The sequence below is a fragment of the Sus scrofa genome, chromosome 9, assembly GCF_054392235.1.
Source record: "Sus scrofa isolate SSC_HxYL_T2T_F1_AM1 chromosome 9, Sscrofa_HxYL_maternal_Yorkshire_Landrace_v2.0, whole genome shotgun sequence".
In the NCBI taxonomy this organism is placed as follows: Eukaryota; Metazoa; Chordata; class Mammalia; order Artiodactyla; family Suidae; genus Sus; species Sus scrofa.
The window spans coordinates 125,022,600-125,048,358 of NC_139391.1; the positions used below are offsets into that span (position 1 = coordinate 125,022,600).

The window sequence follows — 25,759 nt, forward strand, 5'->3', positions numbered from 1 at the left end:
TTTATTAAAATTCATTGTTTTTAAACTTAAGAATTATATCTGTGAAGTTGGTCATTATTAGTAGTACAATAAAGTGGAACTAGCCTTTTCTATTGGAGGGAAAAAAAAAGATTTTAAAAAAAATTCAGCCAAGTAAATATGTCGTATTCTTTATTTATTCCGATATTAGTTTTTAAAATTAGGATGATCTTTGAAGTAGAACTGGTATTTTGAGATATAAGCTGGCAGTCCCTTGTAAGTTAACCAAAGCAAATGTTTTATTTTGCGTTTATCCTGAGAAGCAAGATTTCCCCTTGTTATATATTCTCACTGCCTTGTAGAGTTTGTGGATATCTAGTACTGTGATACCTTTCAAATTTTTATAAATCTTATTTTTAAAGATCACAAGCAAATTGCATTAATATTCTAACCAAATTATGACAGGAATTTTAAAATATAAAATTTCATGCCTTTTACTAAATTTCTTTGTTCTAATAGACATGACTGCTTATTTAAAATTTGTTTTCATTAGTGCAAAACATTTTTTCTCTCTCTTTCCTTTCACGTTTCCTTGGTGAAGCAAATCAAATATAGTGAAACTATCTATACACAGAGTTTGGTGAAAAGGTTTGAGTTAAAATTTGAAGTTTTCATACCATGCTAGAGTAGAACGATGAATTCTTAAGTTTTTTTTTTTTCTTTAACATGAATAACTAAAGAAGAATATCCCTCTGCAATGTGGTGACATTGAAGTACTTCTTATATTAAATCTGAAGTTCATGGCTGGGCTTTTAAATTTTTAATTAATTAGCAGTAACAATTTTCACTTAAAAAGTAAATTGGCAGCTAATTTGTTTACCTTGATAATAAGACTGATTATTTTGGAGTAAAAGTAGGAAGGCAGTGATGCGTATACATGAAGACTAGCACCGCTTACTGACCACTTACTCATTTGTCATTCTTTTGACAATCTCAGTCACCTCATGGATTTAGAAATATTGAGGGAAAGAAGGGACCTCTGACTAACCGATGCAGTCAGAAAGCCCATGCACTTAAATCTCCAGAATTTAGCCATTCATAAGCCTTCACCTAGACAGTTGTTTGGGAAAATAGCCATCAGAACACACTTACACACTGATTGCAATTTCTTTAAATGGCAAAATAATAAAAATAAAATAATTTTTTAAAAAATGGCAGTGAGTAGAGGAGGAAGCAGAGAAAATGAAAAATGAGGAGTCCTTAAAAACAACCTGAATTCACTTAGGATAAAGGCACATAGCCTGATACTTAGCAGTAGTGCCATTGTACTCCGGAATGGATGGTGCACAGTGCAGTGATTGTCAGTGATGGTAATAATCCGGAATCATCAAGGGAAAGTGAAATTCTGTTGTTTCTACTGGGCTCTTTAAAAAGGGGAACTGTATAATATTATGTGATATATATCCATTGAGAATATTTCAAATCTTAAAGATATGTGGAACTTTATAAAACTCGTTATTCGGAAAAATCTAGTCTGTGACGTTCCTTCCTTTGATAATGGTGGATAAATCATTTATATTCTTTTAAGAGAAACCAAAATATGTTGGCTCTTTGGGGCACTGCAGTACTTGGATGTCTGTGGAAGTATATCCTATTTTTTAAATTTCCGTATAATACCAATAGCTAATGTGACTCACCTCACTTAAATGTATTGCCGGAAGAAGCACGCCTTCTTTTCAGATACACAAAATATTTTTGTCATAAATATCACAAAAGGCTTTTTGAACATGGTAAAGTAGGACAAAAAGGAACCAAACTTTGAGATAGTTAAGTTACTTATATAGCACCTCAAAGATCAATTCCATGTTAGCTTTATGAAGGGGCCAGAATGAGATTTAAGCACAATTACTTGTGGTTCTAGGATTCAGGAGTCTTTACTAAGTGGTGAACAGCAGGGTCAGTACGCATCAGGAGAACTCCAAAGAGGAGCTAGTCATAGACTTTCCTAAAGGGCCTTATTCATCCTAGATCTATTTTCAGGCTTACTAAATGCAGATAGAATAGATTTTAACAAGTCTGATGGAAATCAATGACAGTGACACACTTACCGAATGCTTATGTCGTTAGCTTTTTGGTTTTTTAGGGCCGCATCCATGGCGTATGGAAGTTCCCAGGCTAGGGGTCAGATCGGAGCTACAGCTGCCAGCCTACCCCACAGTCACAGCAACACTGGATCCTAGCCACGTCTGCGACCTACACCACAGCTCACGGCAGTGCCAGATCCTTAACCCCTGAGCGAGGCCAGGGATCAGACAGGCATCCTCATGGATCCTGGTCGTGTTTGGTACTGCTGAGCCACGATGGGAACTCCTTGAATGCTTATTTTGAGCGAAGTATTGGTGATTCGCCAATTGATTTTGATCAAAGTATTGATACTCTTGACACACTCCTTGGTACTGGGGAAACAGAAATGAACACAACAGCATTTCCAACCCAGAGAATTTGTAGTCTACTAGCAAGAGACAGAAAAATGACCAGATTCATAAGGAGGTAGATGAGCCTAGTGACACAGATTTTTAGCAATGCACTGTGCAAGCTAAGGCTTTGTCCAGGAGCCATTATTTCAGCTGAGTTTCAAAGGCTGGATGAAAATAGTTGACAGGAGAAGGAGAGTATTCCAGGCTGAGAGAATAGCATTTGAAAGACATACTTCATAAGGTGACTCATACCTTCAGGGAATAGAGAAAAGCTTTACTGAGGCAGGAATCACAAATTCCACAAAAGGCATGAAAGCACAAATTGCAAGAGATGGTGAATGGGTAGGTTGGAGCACAGCTGTAAGTAGGTTTGTTTCTCAAGTTTAACTAAATTGTGCTGGCCACTAAAGCATTGAGATGTGTCTAATTGAAATACTTGTCTTGGCTCAAAAGCTAAACCAAGTTTAATAAATATTGTGAATATTGGTAAATTACTTGACTCTGTGTGACTCTCCTTGCTTTCACTATCTCAAAGTAATGGGTAAGGGGTTATCATTCAATAGAAGGCCAGTCTGTCCCTAGTCCCTAGCTATTAGCTGACACTGCTGATGGTTCTAGAGTAGTGGTTCACCCTAGGGAGATCCCCAGAAGCCAGTGGGTAGGAGTTGCTTGTATCCTGCTGACTGCTGCTGGAGAAGGCAGAAAGGAGCCAAGGAATAATTATAGCAGTGAGCCCATAGCAGGGAAACCCCAAACCTTTAAACCTTTGTTTATCTTCTTCATTTGCCCAAATTTCTATTTTTTAGGACTTAAAATAGGTAACTAATAAGCAGTATATTCTTGTATGTTCCTGACTTTAAGCCATTTTTATGCAGATATTAGATAGCAGAGACCATAAGTTTAAAAATAAGAACATAAGAAATTGAAGAGGGAATTTATATGACCACTGAACCTGTAGGTTAATGCGAAGTCTTGGCTTTTAGGTATGTTTAAATGTATTTGTATTTTTATCTAATCATAGCTGTAAGGAAAGCAGAGATCTGCCAAATAGTTTTTCTGTTCTTCCTCCACTTTCATTTCATCTTTCTTCACTTTAATTCCAATTGCAGTTATTTGTTTGTAGGTCTCTGTCTGTCATTATATAATAAATATCTCTTCTACTTATCTTTGTAGCTACCCCAATACCTAACAACAGTACCTGGTACATAGGAAACACTCAACAAACAATTGTTGAATGGATAGCATATACATGAATTATCTAAGAACCAGAATCAAGTATCTGTCTCACACTTCCTCTCTTGGTTTTATTGTTAAAACTGCATTCAAATGGTATTACAAGAGTGATTAGGAAGAGTCAGTAAACTAATAAAAAGTTATCCCAGTACTTAAATTTAATTCAGAAAGGGACTAGGCTAACATCTTGTAATTCTGTAGATTCGCTTCATAGTGCCTGATTTTTGGGAACAGGCTTCTTTCTTTAGTATTCTATGTATAAAGTGACTATTGATATTTATGATTTTTGTATCGCTTCTCCTTAGACGATGCCATCAATTTAGCTTTGGCTAAAAGAAAGCTGCTTGTGTTCCGGGCCAGGTGCTCCGCTTAGTGTTCTCATTTCCATAACACAATGGTCTGAGTTGGCCTTCCATGTGAATGTAACACAATGCAGTTGCAGCTGCTTCATTTGTATTAGCTTTGAGCTTGGCTCTGAAAGAATTCAGGCACTAAAATATATGCCAAGACAACCAGAAAGCATAGTTGAAATAAGACAGTAACTGACTATTCCTGTGTAACCCTCCTCACGTTCTTGTCACAGCGACACCTGAGCATTACCAGTCAGACCTACTAGAAACAAAAGGCTGTCAAAAGATGAAACTTCTGCATGATTTGGGGAAGAAAGGAAGCTCGAAAGAATAAATGTAGACGAAATTAAATTCCTGTACAGGAGTTCCCATTGTGGTGCAGCAGAAGTGAATTTGACTAGTATCCATGATGATGTGGGTTGGATCCCTTGCCTCACTTGGTGGGTCAGGGATCTGGTGTTGCTGTGAGCTGTGGTGTAGGCCGCAGATGCGGCTCAGATCCCATGTTGCTGTGGCTGTGGAATAGGCCAGAAGCTGTAGGTCCAATTTGACTCCTAGCCTAGGAACGTCCATATGCCTCAGGTGCAGCCCTAAAAAGAAAAAAAAAAAAAAAATCTGTACAAAAAGAAATGTTACATCCTTTCTTAAGTATTAAGATACTGGCCTCAGTTGGTATTTCTCTCTACTTTGAATAGAATCCTCAATAAGATCTTTGTTTTTTAAGTTAAACAAAGAGACAGAAAGCTTCATGCCTACTTACTAAAGACCATAGAGTGCGCATTGTCCAAACAGTGGTTTTCAACTCTGGCTGTACACAGAAATCTTCTAAGGAACTTTAAAAACAGTACCACCTGCATGGGCTCCACCACTTAAATTCTCTGCACTAGAACCCAGTATTCTACATTTTTAAAAAACCTTTCCAGATGATTCTAACATGCAGCCCGGATTGAGAAGTGTTTGTCTAAGTGACTGATTAAAATATTAGGAACTCTTTTTAGTCCGTGTATTCCCAGTATCTTCTTTTGTACCTTCAATTCTGCCATAAAAAACAAGCAAGTGATCGTTTCTCAGGGGCCTGCTGTTGCCCATAAACAAGTTGCTGCATTACATGTTAGTTACCCTCCTAAATGTTTGCGACAGTCAGTTCAGATAAGCAGTCTAATTTTACAGAATACTTTATTGTGGCTCAGTGACCTCTGCTCAGCCTAAGAATCTCAGTCTTAGCAGTGAAACATTCAGTTTGAATTTGTAGCACTCGAGCCACAATGCTCTTTCAGTTTTTGTATTCTCATTGCTATTATGTTTTAGGACACTTAGTCTTCTCCTTTGCTGCTTAAAGATTCTTTATTCATCTTTCTTCCTTCTCTTTCCTGACCATCTGTGTGGAGTTAAAATCCATAATAGGATCACCCTGCAGTAATACCTCTTTTAATAAAAAGTGCATTTATATTCATATATGTGTGAATATATATTCATATTATATGCCTATCAAAATATTACTACCAGAGGTAAAAATAATATAAAAAACATAGGGATGTCAGAGAAGAAAAATTGTAGGCTGAAGATATTAAATATTAACCATAACTTTAAATCATTTTGAAATCAGGATGCATGTAATTTTTAAATCTTTGAATGATAAATAACCTAGAAAATATAAAATGCAAAGAAGAGAAAAAATGTTAGACACAACCCCTTGAGGGGAATAGAAAGCAGATAGCAAATACCTGGAGGAAAAGGGAGCAACATGGCAGGGCATAGTGCCAAGATCCTGAACTTGAAAGAATCAAAGAAGGGTGGAAACCTTCCCCATTCCATGGCTCTACCTAGAAATAGGTTTGCAGTAGTGCTAAGTAGTAGAGATTCCAGCTTATCCTGCCTGGGAGAAGGAGGCTGTTTGAGAGAGCACAGGATGAATTCAATTATGGTTCATTCTTATGGATAGTGTCCTGTAAGGACGTCTCCTCAAAGCCAGGATATTCTTCTTCTGCTTTAATGGGGGCAGAGAGGCTTAACACCTTTCATATCACAACCAGAAATAAGCATTTTGAAGGGCAGATACCTGCTTGGGGGGGGGCATATAATTAGCCACTAAGTATAACAGATATTAGATGCCTTCTCCTTTCAAAAAAGTTAGGAAGCTAGAAATACATACACAGGGAAGTTTGCCAACTTCTCAATTTTCTAAGATTAGCTCAACAGGAAGGTGTTTTTGTACTTCTCAGCTATGCCAATACTCAGCAAGGTAGAAACACTGCTGGTAAAGAGTAATACCCTGAAGTGCTTTCCTACCATCAGGCCATTTAATTTTATAACCAATGCCAATACCAAACCACTGGATCTTGAAAAGTTTTGTTTTAAATTAAACATCTATGAATTTCATTTTTATCATTTATTTTGTTGTTGGAATCTGTTTGATATACAATATTATGTTCTTTTCAGAAGTACTACAAAGTGATTTGACCTTTGCATACATAATGAAATGATCCCCATTATAAGTCTAATAACTGTCCATCCCCATATTACTTGCCATATTCTTTATGCTGGGTATTTCATCTCTGAGGCTTATTTTTTTTTATAACTGGAGGTTTATACTTCTTAATCCCCTTTACCTATTTTGCTCCCTCTTCTCTGCCACCCACCCATTTGTCCTCTGTATCTCTGAGTCCATTTTTATTTATTTGTTTTTACATTATACATATAAGTTAGATCATACTGTATTTGTCTTTGTCTAACTTTATTTCACTTAGCATAATACCCTCTAGATCCATCCATGTTGTCACAAATGGCAAGATATTATTTTTTTTTATTGGCTGACTAATATTCTAGTATGTGTGTGTGTGATATACACATAAATACATACACATACATACCAGATCATTTTATCATACATCTTTTTTTATCCATTTATCTATTGATAGATATTTATGTTGTTTCCATATCTTGGGTTTTATAAATAATGCTTCAGTGAACATTGGTATGCATGTATATTTTTTCTTTTGTTTTTGCGGCATGTGGAAATTCCCAGGCTACGGGTCAAATAGGAGCTGCAGGGGCTGGCCTACACCACTCCCACAGCAGTGTGGGATCTGAGCTGCCTCTGTGACCTGCACTATAGTTCACAGCAACATCGCCTCCTTAACCCACTGAATGAGGACAGGGATCTAACCCACATTCTCATGGATACTAGTTGGGTTCGCTGCCATTGAGCCACAATGGGAACTCCTGCCTGTATCTTTTCAAATTAAGTGTTTTGTTTCCTTCAAGTAAATACCCAGAAGGGGAATTACTGGATCTTATAGTAGTTGTATTTTTAATTTTTTGAGGAACCTCCATACTGTTTGTACCAACTTGCGTTCCCACCAAACATGCGTAAAATTTCCCATCCTTGTCAACAGTTGTTATTTGTTGTCTTTTTTGGTGATAGGAAAATGGGATAGTATTTTGATTGGCATTTCCCTGGTGATTAGTGATGTTGAGCATCTTTTCATGTGTCTGTTGGCCATCTGTATGTCGTCTTTAGGAAAAAGTGCTTTTTCGGGTCCTCTGCCCATTTATTAATTGAGTTATTTATTTTTTCGATGATGAAGTTGTGTAAGTTCTTTATATATTTTGGATATTAACCCCTTATTGGATATATTATTGACAAATATTTTATCCTATTCAGTAGGCTCTCTTTTTGTTTTGTTAATAGTTTCCTTCACCATGCAAAAACTTTTTAGTTTGATGTATCCCCATTTGTTTATGTTTGCTTTTATTTCCCTTGCCTAAGACACCTTCAAAAAAATATTATAAGGACCACTGTCAAAAAGCACACTACCTGTCTTTTCTTCTAAAAGATGTGTAGCTTCAGGCCTTACATTTATGTCTTTAAACCATCTGGAGTTTATTTTTCTTTATGATCTGAGAAAACAGTCCAGTTTGATTCTTTCGCATTTGGCTTTCCAGTTTTCCCAGAACCATGTTGAAGAGGCTGTCTTCTCTTATTGTATATTCTTGTCTCTTTTGTAATAGATTACTTGACCATATAAGTGTGGATAAATATCTGGGTTCTCTATTCTATTCCATTGATCTCTGTGTCTGGTTTTGTACCTGTGCCATACTGTTTTGATTACTGTAGCTTTGTGGTGTAGTCTAAAGTCAGGGAATGTGATTCTTCCAATTCTATTCTCCTTTCTCAAGATTATTTTGGCTGTCTGGAGTCTTTTGTGTTTCCATACAAATTTAGAAAGTATTTGTTCTAGTTCTGTGAAGAAATGCCCTTAGTATTTTGATAGGGATTTCATTGGGTCTGTAGATTGCCTTGAGTAGTATGGTCATTTTAACAATATTAATTATTCCCATCCATAAACACAGTGTATCTTTCTATCTATTTGTTTCATCTTCAGTTTCATTTATCAGGGTCTTAACAGTTTTTGAGTATAGGTCTTTTACCTCCTTAGGTAGATTTATTCTTAGGTGGTTTGGTTTTTTTGTGTTTGTTTTGCTTTTTCGGGCCACATCCACAGCATATGGAAGTTCCCAGGCTAGTGATCACATCAGAGCTTCAGCTATCAGCCTGTGCCACAGCCATATTAACAAAGGATCTGGGTCTGAGCTGAGTCTGTGACTTTCACCACAGCTCACAGCAATGCCAGATCCCTGAACCACTGAGCAAGGCTAGGGATTGAACCTGCATCATCGTGGATATTAGATTCGTTTCTGCTGTGCCACAATGGGAATTGCCTATTCTTAGGTGTTTTATTCTTTCTTATGCAATTGTAGATGGGATTGTTTGTTTCATCTCTCTTTCTGATAGTTTGTTGATAGTATACAGAAATGCAACATGTTTCTGTATATTAATTTTGTATCTTGCAACTTTACTGAATTCATTGATAAGCTGCTAGTAGTTTTCTATTGGCATTGTTAGGGTTTTCTATATATAGTATCATGTCATCTGCAAACAGTGACAGATTTGCTTCTTACTTTCCAATTTGGATTCCTTTTATTTCTTTTCCTTTTCTGATTGCTGTAGCTAGGACTTTTCTATACTATGTTAAATAAAAGTGGCAAGGGTAGACACCCTTGTCTTGTGCTTGATCTTGGAGGAAATGCTTTCAGCTTTTCACTATTGAGTATAATGTTAGCTATGGGCTTGTCATATATGGCCTATATTATTTTGAGGTAGGTTCCTGCTGTGTGCACTTTCTGGAGAATTTTTGTTATAAATGGATGTTGAATTTTGTCCAAAGCTTTTTCTGCATCTATTGAGATGATCATAATGGATTTTATTTTTCAACTTGGTAATATGGTATATCACACTGATTGATTTGCAGTCATTGAAAAATCCTTGTGTTCCTGGAATTAACCCCACTTGACCATGATGTATTATATTTTTAATGTATTACTGGATTTGGTTTGCTAATCTTTTATTATGAATTTTTGGATCTATGTTTATGAGTGATATTGGCCTGTGATTTTCTTTTTTGTGTGATTTCTTTTTGTTTTGTTATCAGGGTGATGCCTCATTGAATGAGTTTGGGAGCATTCCTTCTTCCCATTTTTTGGAGCATTTTAAGAAGGATAGGTGTTAACTCGTCTCTAAATATTTCATAGAATTCACCTGTGAAGCCATTTGTTTGTTGGGAGTTTTTTCAATTACTGAATCAATTTCATTGCTGGTAATAGGCCTGTTGGTATTTTCTGTTTCTTCCTGCTTCAATCTTGGGAAATTGTACATTTCTATGAATTTTTGCATTTTTCTAGATTGTCCATTTTATTGGCATATGGTTGTTCACAGTAGTCTCTTATGATCCTTTGTCTTTCTGTGATATTGTTTTTAACTCCTCTTTTTTATTTATAATTTTATTGATTTGAGCTCTCTCAGCTCTCTTTTTTTCCTTGAGGAGTCTGGTTAAAAGTTTGTCAGTTTTTTTGGAGTTTGCATTGTGGCTCAGCAGTAATGAACCAGACTAGTGTCTGTGAGGATGTGGGTTCAATCCCTGGCCCTGCTCATCAAGTTAAGGATCTGGTTTTGCTGTGAGCTGCAGTGTAGGTCGCAGACATGTCTCAGATCTGGTGTTGCTGTGGCTGTGGTGTAGGTTGGCAGCTGCAGCTCTGATTTGACCCCTAGCCTGGAACCTTCTATATGCCATAGGTATAGCCCTAAAAAGAAAAAAAAAAAAGATAAAAAATTGGTCAGTTTTTTAAAATATTTGCAAAGAACCAATTTAGTTTCATTAATCTTTTTTATTGTCTTTTTAGTCTCCATTTCATTTATTTTACTCTGATTTTTATTATTTCATTCCTTCTACTAACTTTGCATTTTGTTCATTCTCCTTCTAGTTCTCTTATTGGTGAGATTAGACTGTTTATTTGAGTTTTTTCTTATTTCCTGAGAAAGATTTTATCACTATAGAATTGCTTTTGCTGCATTTCTTAGATTTTGGATTATTGTGTTTCATTTATCATTTTTCTCCAGGTATACTTTAATTTCCTCTGATTTCTTCTCTGACCCTTTGGTTGTTTGCTGGCATGCTTTTTTCCCCTAGTGATTGATTTCTAGTCTCATTCTGTTGTGGTCAGAAAAGATGCTTGATGTGATTTCAGTTTTCTTAAATTTATTGAGACTTGTTCCATGAGTCAAGAACATATTACAAGTCTGGCATGTAATATATCCTGGGGAATGTTCCATGTGCACTTGAAAAGAATTTGTGTCCTGCTATTTTTGGATAAAATGCTTTGAATATATATCTATTAATTCATATTGTCTAATATGTTATTTAAGGCCATTGTTTCCTTACTGATTTCCTGCCTAGATAATTTGTCCATTGATAGAAGTGGAGTATTGAAGTCCCCTGGTATTATTGCCTTGCTATCAGTTTCTCCTGTTATGCTTGTTAATATTTGCTTGATGTAGGTAGGTGCTTCTATGTTGGGTACATATGTATTTACAATTGTTATATTTTCTTATTAGATTGATCCCTTAATCATTATTTAATGTCCTTCTTTGTCTCTTGTTACAGTCTTTCTTTTAATGTCTGTTTGACCTGATATAAGTACTGCTACCTCAGCTTTCTTTTCATTTCCATTTGCATGGAATTCTCTTTTAGCTTTTACTAGAGCTGAGGTCTTTGTATTAGAAGGATCTGGAGTTCCCATCGTGGCTCAGTGGTTAACGAACCCAACTAGCATCCAATGGGTTCAATCCCTTGTCTCACTCAGTGGATTAAGGATCTAGCATTGCTGTGAGCTGTGGTGTAGGTCGCAGACATGGCTCAGATCCCGAGTTGCTGTGGCTGTGGTTTAGGCTGCTGGCTACAGCTTCAGTTGGACCCCTTGCCTGGGAACCTCCATATGCTGCAGGTGCAGCCCTAAAAAGACCAAAAAAAAACAGAAGGATCTTTTATGACTTTTAGTATAATTATTGATCTACAAATCAAGAAATAGAAAGTTATTTTGTTTTAGACAATCTTCCTCTCAACAGTCTTCTGTTAATATTCTACTAACACTTAGTTCCAGTAACTATAGTGATTTAAATTTAGCTTGTTCCATACTTTACCCATTTATGTTTTTTTCCAAAAGCTATTTCCCCTTTGAATTTCTTACTTCATTGTACACAAATTTTTTCAGTTCCCAGGGCCAAAAACCCAAGAGCCAGGTCCAGCTCCATGAGCATGAGCCTAGGAAAGTGCAAGGGCATGTATCAGAAAGGCCCTCTGAATAGAGTTCAGTGCTCGGTGATTGCCATCTCAGAATTCTGAATTATTCATCTTTGTATTTGTCTGTTGTAAGTGAAGTCCAGTGGTACAGTGGAGCATGCACAGGAACTTGGAGCCAAGTCATGGTAGCACCTCCCACTGCCTCTCTGAGATGTATTCCCCATCCATTAGTTTCCCACAGCCTGGAACTCCAGCTGCCCTTCCTCTCTCTGCCATACCCATCCAGGGCTCTCATTCTCTGATGCTAACAGGAGCCTGTACACAAGCATAAGATAGGGGTTAGGCTGCACACTCTTGATGAGGCCATCCTTGTTCCTGCCTGTCACCTTCACTGGTGTCTGGCAGGTAGCAGAGACCACAACTCATTTGAGGTAAACCTGTTGTTCATCCCCAATTCCAGGTACCTAGTGAGTTGGAGTGGCAACCATGGGAAGGGAGAAGCCTGGCTTGACTTCCCTATTCTGGGCATAGCACATGGGTCTGGTGGGTGGGGAAGAGCAACCTGGTATCCACTGAGTTGTGGTCTAGCACCCCTGGGATCTATGACGGTTTGCACTTCATACCCTGATGCCCAAGGAAACATGACATTAAATAGCAAATTAAAAATACTGTGGCAGATGGAGAGAGAGACTGCTGAAGAAAGGAAAATGTTTTCTATTTTAGTACCTTTAATGGCACCATTTTTCCTGCTTTTTGAACAAGGGCCCTACTGTTTTGCATTGAGCCCCTCGCAATAGTAGCTGGTCCCATCTAAAACAGTGGAGACTTTAACTCATCTTCCGGCCTCCACTTCTCCCTTCATGCAGTTTAGCTTTTACACTGCTGCCAGAGCAATCTCTTTAAAATTTAAACCTGATCATTATTTGACTCTCCCTTGCCTAATGTCTTTTAGTAGCTCTGTATGGTCCCATGCCTTGGACATGTCTAATTTTTGTACATTTTATTTGGCTTGCACAGTGGGTTCTTTCCATTCTCTTCTCTCTCTCTCACTTCTTCCTTCCCCTCATTTGAATGCCTTCAGACATAGCTAACTTTTCCTTCAGAAAGCATCCGTCATCTGCTGAAGGCTTTTAACTTGTGTTTTATAGGATGATTAAAACCAAAGATATCTTGGCACAGAGAGCTTTTCATTGTCTAGTTTTTGGTGACCCTTCCAGTTTAATTCCCTTACATCCAGTACTGTCATCCCCACCCGTGGTTCTTAGCCTCAAAAATTAGAGAGTGCTCCATCTTTACCAAACTTAAGTTCCCCAAACAAGTTTCTTCCAGCATCTCTGCACTTACATGCCTAGTAAGGCCACCTTCTAGTCTCCCTAAAAGTGTTCTCATCCTTCAAAACAGCTCCAGTGGTTCCCTGCCTCTGGTAGGCAACATTAGGCTTGACCTTCTCTGCCCTTCCATAGGAGTGTGTATTTTATCCATTATAATACTGATACTGTTGTGTCGCAGGGCTGTTAGGTGTATAGTTGCTGGCCCTGAACTGATATTCCAGCTGGTAGTCTCTAGAATGGGATGTACACACTTCAGAGGGTGCACAGCACAGTCCATTTGGGTTGCAGAAAGACATAATAAACATTTGATTTTTGAAATTTCACTCTTTTTAAAATTTTATGTTATTGGTTGTGTTATACATCAGAACATTCTTGTATTTTACAGGTAAACAATTTTAGGAAAGTATACCAACAATATTTTACTCATTTGCTATGCAGTCAAAACAATTTAGAAACCACTCTACTAGAAGGTCAAGACCACATCTTGTTCCTTTTATAGCTCCACCACTGATCTTTTCTTTTTCCTAATCTGTTTATGAAAACTCAGCATATAGGTGACATTCATAATTGCCCAAAATATGCGCATTTCAAAGACATTAACCTTTTATGCCATAGCATCTTCATCATTCGTTAATGGTTTCAAATTAATCAACATTGTATACGGATTTTTTTTAAAAGGTTCTACATTAATCTATTAAGTAAAATAGAATTAAGGATAATAAGTAGAAATAGTTAAGTGGAAAGAAATCATTTTCTTTGAGTGGAAGCCTATGAGATTTGATTGTAGAAAGAGTGACTCATGGGGACTGTCTTAGTTTGCTTCTCAAGGAATAATTGGAAGTGTAGGAATGTGGTCTGCTCTCAACTCTTTAAAAGTTAAATGAAGAGAAAGATAATACATTCAGCAGAAGTGAAGGTCAAAAGCTGATGATCTGTTCTTAGCTACCTGGCTCATATCTTATGCAGCCAGGGAGACCATCACTGTCACTCAGGAGCACCTCTCCATCAAAATCAGGTACCTGCAGCTGAAAAAGGCTTTGCACTCTTCCGACCATGTGGTCTAGGGCCCCGTGTCACCTGCCTTTTTAATTCTGCCAAAATATCGGTACAATGATTTCATATTATTAGCATTTAAGAATTTGGACCTGGAACAGGAAAAGGAGTGGTTAGAACTTACTTTTTAATACATGTTCAGCTAGCATATCCCTGTGTGACCAAGAGCAAGTTGTTTGACCTTCACTAAGGCCTATAGTGCCTTTTTTATGATAATAAAATACTACACAAATATTTTAAGATCCTTGCAGTTTTGCAGATTAAAAGATTCTGTATGCGAAGAATGAATTTGTTAATATTTTGGGACCTAACTTCATAATGGAATAAATCTCTTCGCAGCACTTAAAGGAGTACAGTTAGGGAATTTCTGTCATGGCTCAGCAGTGAACAAGCCTGACTGACATTCACAAGGATGCGGGTTTGGTCCCTGGCCTTGCTCAGTGGTTTGAGGGTACGGCATTGCCGCGGGCTGTGGTGTAGGTCGAGGATGCGGCTCGGATGTGGCGTTGCCATGGCTGTGGCATGGGCTGGCAGCTGCGGCTCCAATTGGACCCCTAGCCCGGGAACCTCTATGTGCCACCTTTGCAGCCCTAAAGAAAAGACAAAAAAAAAGTACAGTTAGGAAATAGCCTCTAGAAGTTATATAAATACACCTTGTAAAATGTTTCCCATGATGCATTTCTCCCTCCCTTCCCCCACTTTATTCTGTACTTAAAAGAATTAATAGAGTGACTATATTGTTTTACTTTGTGCCTTTTGCTCACCACTGTGTCCATAATATGGGTTTTAAGTGCACTTTGTTTCATCAGAGGCAGGAAGGTTTTTGGTTTTTGTTTTTTGTTTTTTGCCACACCCATGGCATGTGGAAGTTCCCAGGCCAGGGGATCAAACTCATGCCACTTGTAGCGACCTGAGCCACAGCAGTAACATCGCCAGATCCTTAACCCACTGCGCCACCAGGGAACTTCAGAGTTTTATTTTTTTCAAACAAATAATGGGCTCCATAGTCCCCCTTGATCTGTGATGCTGTTATTCTTAGAGTCCTAGAAATGAGAGAGAGAAAACTCCAATTAAATTCATCTAGTCCATCTCCCCTGACAGTGAAAAACTGCCTTTCACATTACATTACCTGATGCTTTTTCAGGCTTCCATGATAACCTCTGTGAGGCTGCCCAGTAGACTAATAGACCTCACTTCGGGGGAATGTTCTCTTTCTTGGTTTTGACCCTTCATTTCTCATTATTTTATTCCTTAAAGCCATCTTCCTTAATATTCATACTCTGTGAACTTAAGTAATATCAGCAGTCTCTTCTAGTCAGAAGAAAATCAACATATACCTCATTAGCAGGAACTGAGGTACTACAGAAATATTTCAGATATTAAACTTCTCATTTTTGAATACCACATTTGGTTTTATTTTAATAATGTTGAGGTTTTCTCCCTTCAGATATATTGGTAAATAAAGATATTTACTACTTTTTTACTTTTATTAATAATTCATACTAGTCATTATTAGAATTCTGCAAATATGTAAAGTAGCCCACTGTGTGCTAAGCATTGAAGAAATGCAAACGTGAGCTTGGTAATGTTTGCTTTAGGAGTTCAGACTCAGTAGCGGGTATATAAGACTCAGTAGGGGTTATAAAATAGCAATAGAATGAATTACTGGTCAAAGCATTAGTATAAACAAAAGATCTTAGGTAATCAGAAACAAGAGACTAACCTCTGTTAGAGAAATCAAGAATGGTTTCCTGAGTTGATATTCCAAATAAATAGTATAGGGACAACTAAGTGGCCATTTGGACAAAAAGATAAAATTAGATGTAAGGTGCAACCCATACCTTTCAACAAGAATAAACTCCAAATGAATTAGGGATCTAAGTGTGAAAAATAAAGTGTACCATTTAAGAATGGTACAAAGAAAACATATATGAATTCCTCTTTAACTGTAGTATAGAAAAGAAAACTTTCTGTCATGGTACTAAAAAGCTAGAAGTAAAAAAAAAAAAAAATTTTTTAATGCATGGTCAAAAACATCATAACCCAGTTAAAAGAAAACCAGCTGACTGGGAGAAAATATTTACAACATAAAAAGAATTATTTTTGAATGAAGAACAAATGGCCAAAAATACAATAGAAAAACCAGGAAAAAAAAGATATGAATAGGTAATTCTCAAAACTATAAAAATTGTTCTGAACATATAAAACCAATGTTCAAATTCACTTATAATCAGAAAAATGCAAATCAAACAACATAGATATACTATTTACCTTTTAGGTTTGCAAAAACTAGAATATGATAAATTATTTTGGTGAGGTTTGGGAAACAGGCGCTCTCATACGTTGCTGATGGGAATGCAGACTGGTATAACCCTTCTAGAGGAGATTTTGGCAAAGCTACACGTGTTCTTACCTTTCCACCCAGCAGTCTCACTTTTAGCAGCCTAGCTGGAAAATACACCTCCATCAGTATGAAAACACATATATCCGAGGTATTCCTTACAGTATTGTTTGTAATTGCAAAATTGAAAACACCTGAATGCCTGCTCATAAGAAAGTAATTAAATAAACTGTGTGGAAGGTAGAGTAATGGCCCTGAAAGATCCTAATACGTAGTATCTGTGAGTATGTTGTCATACATGGCAAAAGAGACTTTTTCCCTCGAGGTGGGAAGAGTATCCTAGATTATCCAGGTGCATTTATTCTAATTACATGAGGCCTTAGAAACTGAGAAGCCTACAGAGAAATGCAACATTGCTGGCTTTTAAGATAGAGAGAGGGTGCCATGAGCCAAGGGATGTAGGTCGCCTTTAGAAACTGGAAGGAAAAAAAAAAAAAAAAGGCAAGAAACAGATTCTTCCATAGAGCCTGAAAAAGAAATACACCTCTGCTAACACTTGATTTTTAGCCAGATGAGACCTATTTGGACTTGTTACCTACAGAACTATAAGATAATAAATTTGTAGTGTTTAAGCCACCATGTTTGTGGTAATTTGTTACAGTGGCAATAAAAAAAACTAATACAGTGGGCGGGGGGGAAACTGGTGAAATTAGAATTAAGTCTGGTTTCCGTCAGTATGGTACCTATACTAATTCCTTAGTTTTCATAATTATACCCTGGTTCTATAAGATGTTAACATTAGACAAAGCTGGGCAAAGGAAAACTCTCTGTAATATTTCCCCAGATTTTCCATAAATCTAAAATTTTTTCAAATATGAAAGGAAAAGCATCAGAGATACCTTCCCTTCCCAAGATTGCTCCCCCACTCACCTCATTAAAATCTTATTGTTAGTTGTCGCTCATATTGTAATTGCCATTTCTTTCTTATTATTTATTCCTTTGCGAATTTCCAGCTAGGCTTTTAACTCATGTTAAAAGTAAAGACTTATTCACAAATTTTTTTAGTGGTTGTATTCTTAATAGACCCAGACTGGAAGCATCCCAAATGTCCATCAGTTGGCAAATGAATAGACCAGTTTTGATATATCCATACGGTGGAATTAAAAGCAACCAACTACAGGGTTCCCTCCTTGGTACAGCAGGTTAAGGATCTGGCACTGTCTCTGTAGTGGCACAGGTTCCATCCCCAGACCACACAATGGATTAAGTATCCAGCGCTGCAGCAGCTGTGGTGTAGGTTGCAGCCACAGCTCAGATTCAGTCCCTGCCCAGGAACATTTCTATAGGCCATGAGTATGGAAAAAAAAAAGGAATCAACTACTCATACATGCACCAATATAGATAAATTTCAAAAACAGTACGCAATGTGAATAGACTCCCTACTGTAAAATTCCATTTATATAACATTCTAGAAAAGATGAAACTATAGGGACCAATCAGATTAGTGGTTTCTAGGGACAGAGCAAGGAGGAAGGGATTGACTGTGTAAAGGGCCGTGAATAAATTTTAGGTAATAGAGATGTTCCATATCTCAATGTGGTAGTATACATTTGTCAAAAAAATGGGAGTTCCCTTTGTGGCACAGCAGAAACGAATAGGACCAGTATCCATGATGATGCCGGTTTGATCCCTGGCCTTGCTCAGTGGGTTAAGGATCCAGCACTGCTATGAGCTGTGGTATAGGTCACAGACATGGCTCAGGTCCCAACATTGCTGTGGCTGTGGTGTAGGCCAGCAGCAAAAGCTCGGATTCGATCCTTAGCCTGGGAATTTCCATATGCCATGGGTACAGCCCTAAAAAGAAAAAATCATCACACTGTATACACCTAAAAATAATGAATTTACCCTTTTATAAAATTATGTATTTTTAATAGAAAAGATACAAAACATAATACATAAAAATTAAAAGGTTTGAAAAAATTTAACAGGAAGATGATAGTCAAAACAAATCTGACATAACACTTTTCTATCAAATGAAAATGAATCTTTAAGACAAAGAATATCATTAGTGATAGAGAAGATGTGCTTAATAGCTTGTTTGCTCCCATAGTAAATCAGCATATCAATAAATTATATTATTGTATATAACAATTGTATATTACATTGTATAATATACATATTTTATTTTTTACATTTATATTTTAATGCAATCTAATAACATCAATATGTTAGCATTGGTTAGATCTGATTAATAAGTATGTGTTTATTATATTCTATGCTTTTGTAAGAATTTCATAATGAAAGTTTTACTTTGTTTAATAAAAGAGAACCATTGGATGCTTGTCAAAAATGCAGATTGCTGCTCCACATCAAAGATTCTGATTCATCAGCTCTGGGCTACAAAAACAATTGTAATTTATGATAAAACCTTTTTTTTTTTCTCCCTGTGATGCTTAAATTTGCAAACAAACAGACGAAAACAAAAACACCAAAATGAAAAACCTCAGCCAGAGGAGAAATTATCCTCATTGAAACTGGTTGTTAACTATAAAACACTTTGTAGCTATTTGTTGTTCTGTTTATTCTTGTTACCTAGAGTTTCCCTTTCTGTTTGGACTTCCAATAACTGGAAGATAAACTCAAGTAAAATATGATCACTGAAGAGTAGTTTTAGCATTTTTAGTTACGCTTCCTTTTCCTTTTTCCTCGTTAGTTTTCTGCAATTAGATTTTAGTCAAAATTTGTAGAACATCTACAAGTTCCTAAGTTATGTTAAGAGAATATATATATAAGGGAATAATTTACATATGGCATGGTCCTTCTTCTCAGGTAATTACGATCCATAATAGTATGAACTGCTAAAATATGCAAAATACACAGATTAAATTACAAATTAAACTAAAACTTAAAAAGCAAGAATGAAATCAGTCCTCACCTGGGTCCTTTCTAGTTGATATGGTAACATTTTCATAGTATGAGTCATATAACATTTTAAGAAGCTGCTATTAAAATTACCTAATCACCTAGAATTGCTTAGTCCCATGTGTGTTTGCTTATATGGAAAAGTCTCAAACAGGATTAAAGCAGGGTTCTGTTGCACATCACTGTGTATTTGTGTGAAAGGTGATGACATGTAAAAAAAAAGAAAAAAGGAAGGTGATGACATGTTTCTCTGCCTCTTCCCCATGTCTTAAGGGAACAGCAGCCACACTAGAACGCCAGCAAGTCAGTGTCTCTGATTACCACCACTGAGGCTTCTGAGAGTGGTTGCGTAGCAGCAGTTTTATTTCAGTTACCAATCATGCCCTGATAGCCAAGTTCAGTCTTCAGGGGTTACTCCAATTTGCAAGTGGTGGACAACTTTTATCTTTATCTTAACATTTACCCAGCTCCAGAGAAAGACACCATTTGGCTTTCTCTTTCACTGGCAATTCCTAATTTTCAGCCTTATTTTGACAAAAAATTGTGAGGATCAACTACTTAAAGTAAGTCATCTTGGCTGTATCAATTGCTATGACAATGTAGGTGTTTAAAATAAGCTTTTTCCTGCTCTTAAGAGTTATAGATGGTAGCAGCAGCATTTCAAAGGATGATTAGATGAGGTAGGATTTGTTTGGAGGGTTTTTTTGGTGATCCTTCAGATTAGGTTGAAAGGATGAAATCAAATTTATTCGTAGTCTACTTCTTTGTTTCTATTTATGCTGTAGGATTTTTAGAGTCCACTTATAGGAGCATCATTTACTCTTCAAGTTAACATAAGACATGTATACCATAACTTTATGCAAAAGAAAGAGAAACATTTTCCTCTTGGCATCCATCTATTTTTAAAATTTTATATTTGAATTTTTTTCTTTTGGTGACCACAGAATTAGTTATGTATAAAAGTAATTATAATAGAATTTCAGTTTTACTTCAGGAGCAAATTTTTCTAAGTCAGATATCACATTAGTGGGTGCTATCTGACTTAGAAAAGTCTTTTTTTTCTCTCATATTTTTCAATTGTCATATTGCATTTCTGACTCTTTGTGATATATAATTCTGTAATAAAATACATGTAGAAATTTAGTATAGCACACATGGGGAAAATGCATTATATTATTATTTTTTTAATATAATGATTTTTTTTCCATTATAGCTGGTTTACAGTGTTCTGTCAATTTTCTACTGCACAGCATGGTGACCCATTTACACATGTATACATTCTTTTTTCTCACATTATTATGCTCCATCACAAGTGACCAGACATAGTTCCCAGTGTGACACAGCAGGATCCCATTGCTAATCCATTCCAAAGGCAATAGTCTGCATCTATTAACGCCAAGCACCCAATCCATCCCATTCCCTTCCCCTCCCCCTTGAGAACCCCAAGTCTATTCTCCAAGTCCATGATTTTCTTTTCTGTGGAAAGATTCATGTGTGCCGTATATTAGATTCCGAAATAAGTGATATCATATGGTATTTGTCTTTTTCCTTCTGACTTTCTTCACTTAGTATGAGAATCTCTAGTTCCATCCATGTTGCTGCAGATGGCATTATTTTGTTCTTTTTTATGGCTTAGTAGTATTCTGCTGTGTATATATACCACATCTTCTTAATCCATTCATCCGTCAATGGACATTTAGGTTGTTTCCTTGTCTTGGCTACTGTGAATGGTGCTGCAATGAACATGCAGGTGCATGTGTCTTTTTCAAGAAAAGTTTTGTCCAGCTATATGCCCAAGAGTGGGATTGCTGGGTCATATGGTAGTTCTATGTATAGATTTCTAAAGTACCTCCATACTGTTGTCCATAATGGTTGTACCAGCTTACATTCCCACCAACAGTGCAGGAGGGTTCCCTTTTCTCCAGCATTTGTTATTTGTGGACTTATAAATGATGGCCATTCTGACTGGTGTGAGGTGGTATCTCATGGTAGTTTTTGATTTGCATTTCTCTAATAATCAGTGATGTTGAGCATTTTTTCATGTGCTTGTTGGCCATCTGTATATCTTCCTTGGAGAAGTGTCTATTCAGGTCTTTTGCCGATTTTTCAATTGGGTTGTTGGCTTTTTTGCTGTTGAATTGTATGAGTTGTTTGTTTATTTTAGAGATTAAGCCCTTGTCAGTTGCATCATTTGAAACTATTTTCTCCCATTCTATAAGTTGTCTTTATGTTTTCTTTTTGGTTTCCTTTGCTGTGCAAAAAGTTGTCAGTTTGATTAGGTCCCATTGGTTTATTTTTGCTTTTATTTCTGTTGCTTTGGGAGACTGACCTGAGAAAACATTCATATGGTTGATGTCGGAGAATGTTTTGCCTATGTTTTCTTCCAAGAGTTTGATGGTGTCTTGTCTTATATTTAAGTCTTTCAGACATTTTTGAGTTTATTTTTGTGCATGGTGTGAGGGTGTGTTCTAGTTTCATTGATTTGCATGCAGTTGTCCAGGTTTCCCAGCAATACTTACTGAAAAGACTGTCTTTTTCCCATTTTATGTTCTTGCCTCCCTTGTCAAAGATTAATTGACCATAGGTGTCAGGGTTTATTTCTGGGTTCTCCCTTCTGTTCCATTGGACTGTCTGTTTTGGTACCACTACCACACTGTCTTGATTCCTGTGGCTTTGTGAAGTCTGGGAGAGTTATACCTCCTGCTTGGTTTTTGTTCCTCAGAATTGCTTTGGCAATTCTGGGTCTTCTGTGCTTCCAATTTTTGGATTGTTTGTTCTAGTTCTGTGAAAAATGTCATGGGTAATTTGATAGGGATTTCGTTGAATCTGTGGATCACTTGGGGTAGTATGACCATTTTTACAATATTAATTTTTCCAACCCAGGAGCATGGAATATCTTTCCATTTCTTTACATCTTCTTTAATTTCCTTGATTCATGTTTTATAGTTCTCAGCATATAAGTCTTTTACCTCCTTGGTCAGGTGTATTCCCGGGTATTTGATTTTTTGGGGTGCAACTTTAAAAGGTATTGCATTTTTGTATTCCTTTTCTAATATTTCATTGTTAGTATACGGAAATATGACTGATTTCTGAATATTAATCTTAGTAATCTTAATCCTGCTACTTTGCTGAATTTGTTAATCAGTTCAAGTAGTTTTTGGGTTGAGTCCTTAGGGTTTTCTATATAGAGTATCATGTCATCTGCATACAATGACAGTTTTACCTCTTCTCTTCCTCCTTGGATGCCTTTTATTTCCTTTGTTTGACTGCTGTGGCTAGGACTTCCAAAACCATGTTGGATAACAGTGGTCAGAGTGGGCATCCTTGTCTTGTTCCAGATTTTAGTGGTAAGACTTTGGTAAGAGTTTTGATCATGAATGGATGTTGGACTTTGTCAGATGCTTTTTCTGCATCTATTGAGATGATTGTGTGTTTTTTTGACTTTTCTTTTGTTAATGTGGTGTATGATGTTAATTAATTTGCATATGTTGAAACATGCTTGTGAACCTGGATGAACCCACCTGATTGTGTTGTATGATCTTTTTTATGTATTGCTGGATTCGGTTGGCTAAAATTTTGTTGAGAATTTTTGCATCTATATTCATCAAAGATATTGGCCTATAGTTTCTTTTTTGGTGGTATCTTTGGTTTTGGAACTAGGGTGATAGTGGCATCATAGAATGTCTTTGGGAGTGTTCCTTCTTCTTCAACCTTTTGAATAAGTTTAAGGAGGATGGGTACAAGTTTCTCTTTGTATGTTTGGTAAAATGCGCCCGTGAAGCCCTCTGGTCCTGGACTTTTATTTGTAGGGAATGCTTTGGTTTTTGGGTTTTTTGTGTTAAAAAAAAAAAAAAAGAAAAAGAAAAGAAAAACTTCTTTGTCTTTTTTCTAGGGCCGCACCTGTGGCATTTGGAGCTTTCCAGGCAAGAGTTCTAATCAGAGTTGTAGCCACCAGCCTATGCCACAGCCACAGCAACACAGTGTCCGAGCCACATCTGCAACCTACACCACAGCTCACAGCGACTCGGAATCCTTACCCACTGAGCGAGGCCAGAGATTGAACCCGCAACCTCATAGCTCCTAGTCAGATTCCTTTACCAATGAGCCACGACGGGAACTCCTGTAGGGAGTGTTTTTATGACATACTCAATTTCATTTCTAGTGATCGGTCTGTTCAGTTGATCTGTTTCTTCTTAATTCAGTTTTGGCAGGCTGTAAGTCTCTAGAAAGTTGTCAGTTTCTTTTGGGTTGTCAAATTTGTTAGCATACAATTGTTCATAGTATTCTCTCATGGTTTTTTGTATTTCCGTAGTATCCATTGTGACTTCACCTTTTTCATTTCTTACTTTGTTTATTTGGGTTCTTCCTCTCCTCTTCTTGGTGGGTCTAGCCAGAGGTTTGTCAATTTTGTTTACTTTTTCAAAGAACCAGCTCTTGGTTTGATTGATTTCTTCTATTGTTTTTTAATCTCTACTTTATTGATTTCCTCTCTGATCTTTATGATTTCCTTCTTCTTGCTGATTTTAGGTTTTGTTTGTTCTTCTTTTTCTATTTCATTTAGGTGGTGGGTAAGTTGTTGATTTGAGAAAGGCCTGTATTGCTGTGAACTTCCCTCTGAGCACTGCTTTTGTGGTATCCCAAAGATTTTGAGTGGTTGTGTCTTCATTATCATTTACCTTGAGGTATTTTTTAATTTCCGTCTTGCTTTCCTCATTGACCCATTGGGTTTTTTTGGGTTTTTTTGTTTGTTTGTTTGTTTTTGTCTTTTTGCCATTTCTTGGGCCACTCCCACAGCATATGGAGGTTCCCAGGCTAGAGGTCTAATTGGAGCTGTAGCTGCCAGCCTACGCCAGAGCCACAGCAACTCGGGATCCAAGCCGCGTCTGCAACCCACACCACAGCTCATGGCAACGCCAGATCCTTAACCCACTGAGCAACCCGCAACCTCTAGGTTCCTAGTCAGATTCGTTAACCACTGCACCAAGACGGGAACTCCAACCCATTGGTTTTTAAGTAGCATGTTGTTTAGTCTCCATGTAGTCAGTTTTTCTCATTTCTTTTCCTGTGGTTGAATTCTAGTTTCATGCCACTGTGGTCAGAGAAGATACCTGAAATAATTTCCATACTTTTAAATTTGTTGAGGTTAGCTTTGTGCCCCAGTATGCGGTCAGTCCTTGAGAATGTTCCATGTGCACCTGGGAAGAATGTATATTCTGATTTTTTTGGATATGATGTCCTGAAAATGTCCATTAAGTCTAACTTTTCTATTGTGTCCTTTAGGATCTCTGTTGCCTTGTTGATTTTCTGTCCAGAGGATCTGTCCATTGATGTGAGTGGGGTGTTAAAGACTCCTACTGTGATTGTATTCCCATCAATTTCTCCTTTTATGTCTGTTAGTATTTGTTGTAGATATCTAGGTGCTCCTATATTAGAGGTATATATATTGACGATTGTAATATCCTCTTCTTGAATGGATCCTTTTATCATTAAATAGTGTCCTTCTTTGTCTTTCTATATGGCCTTCATTTTAAATTCTATTTTGTCTGGTTGGTAGGAGTATTGCATATCAGAAATGTATTGTCCATTGGCATGAAATATCTTTTGCCATCCCCTCACTTTCTTTTTCTTTTTTTTTCTTTTGGTCTTTTTGCCTTTTATAGGGCCACTCCTGCGGCATATGGAGGTTCCCAGGCTAGGGGTCTAATTGGAGCTGTAGCCACCAGCCTACACCAAAGCCACAGCAACGTGGGATCCGAGCCACATCTGCAACCTACACCACAGCTCATGGCAATGCCGGATCCTTAACCCACTGAGCAAGGCCAAGGATCGAACCCACAACCTCATGGTTCCTCGTAGGATTTGTTAACCACTGCACCATGATGGGAACTCCTCCTCACTTTCAATCTATGTGTGTCCTTTGCCCTCAAGTGAGTTTCTTGTAGACAGCAGATTGGAGGTTTTTGCTTTTTTATCCAATCTGCCCCTCTGTGTCTTTTAATTGGTGCATTCAGTCCATTGACATTTAAGGTGATTATTGATAGATATGTATTTATTGCCCTTTTAAACCTTGTTTTCCAGTTGATTCTTTGTTTCTCTTTTCTGTTCTTTTTTTGTTTGGATGGTTTCCATTTGTTTTATGCTTGAGTACTTTTCAGTTTTTGTGAATGTAATGTTCGGTTTTTATTTGTGGTTGCCCTGTTTTTTAAGTATATTAACCCCCTCCTATATCTGCTTGCTTTAGCCTGATAGTCATGTAGGCTCAAACACATCATTAAAATAAAAAAAGAGTCTATATTTTATCACTTTCCTTCCCCACATTGTATGATTTTGATGTCTTTTTTTTTTTTTTTTTTTTTTTTGTTAGCATCTTCATGTTTAGATCTGTATGCTGGCTTATTTAAGTGATTGCTTTCCAATTGTGGTTTCCCCCATCCTAATTCTTCTTACCTTTTTTTTG

At 37.0% G+C, this 25,759-nt stretch overlaps 1 protein-coding gene across 24 annotated transcripts in view; it reads left to right on the forward strand.

Annotated features, from left to right (window-relative positions):
• The window catches only part of RASAL2 (RAS protein activator like 2), a 388,065-nt gene that overhangs the window by 288,840 nt on the left and 73,466 nt on the right, over positions 1–25,759 (forward strand). The window lies entirely within an intron of this gene.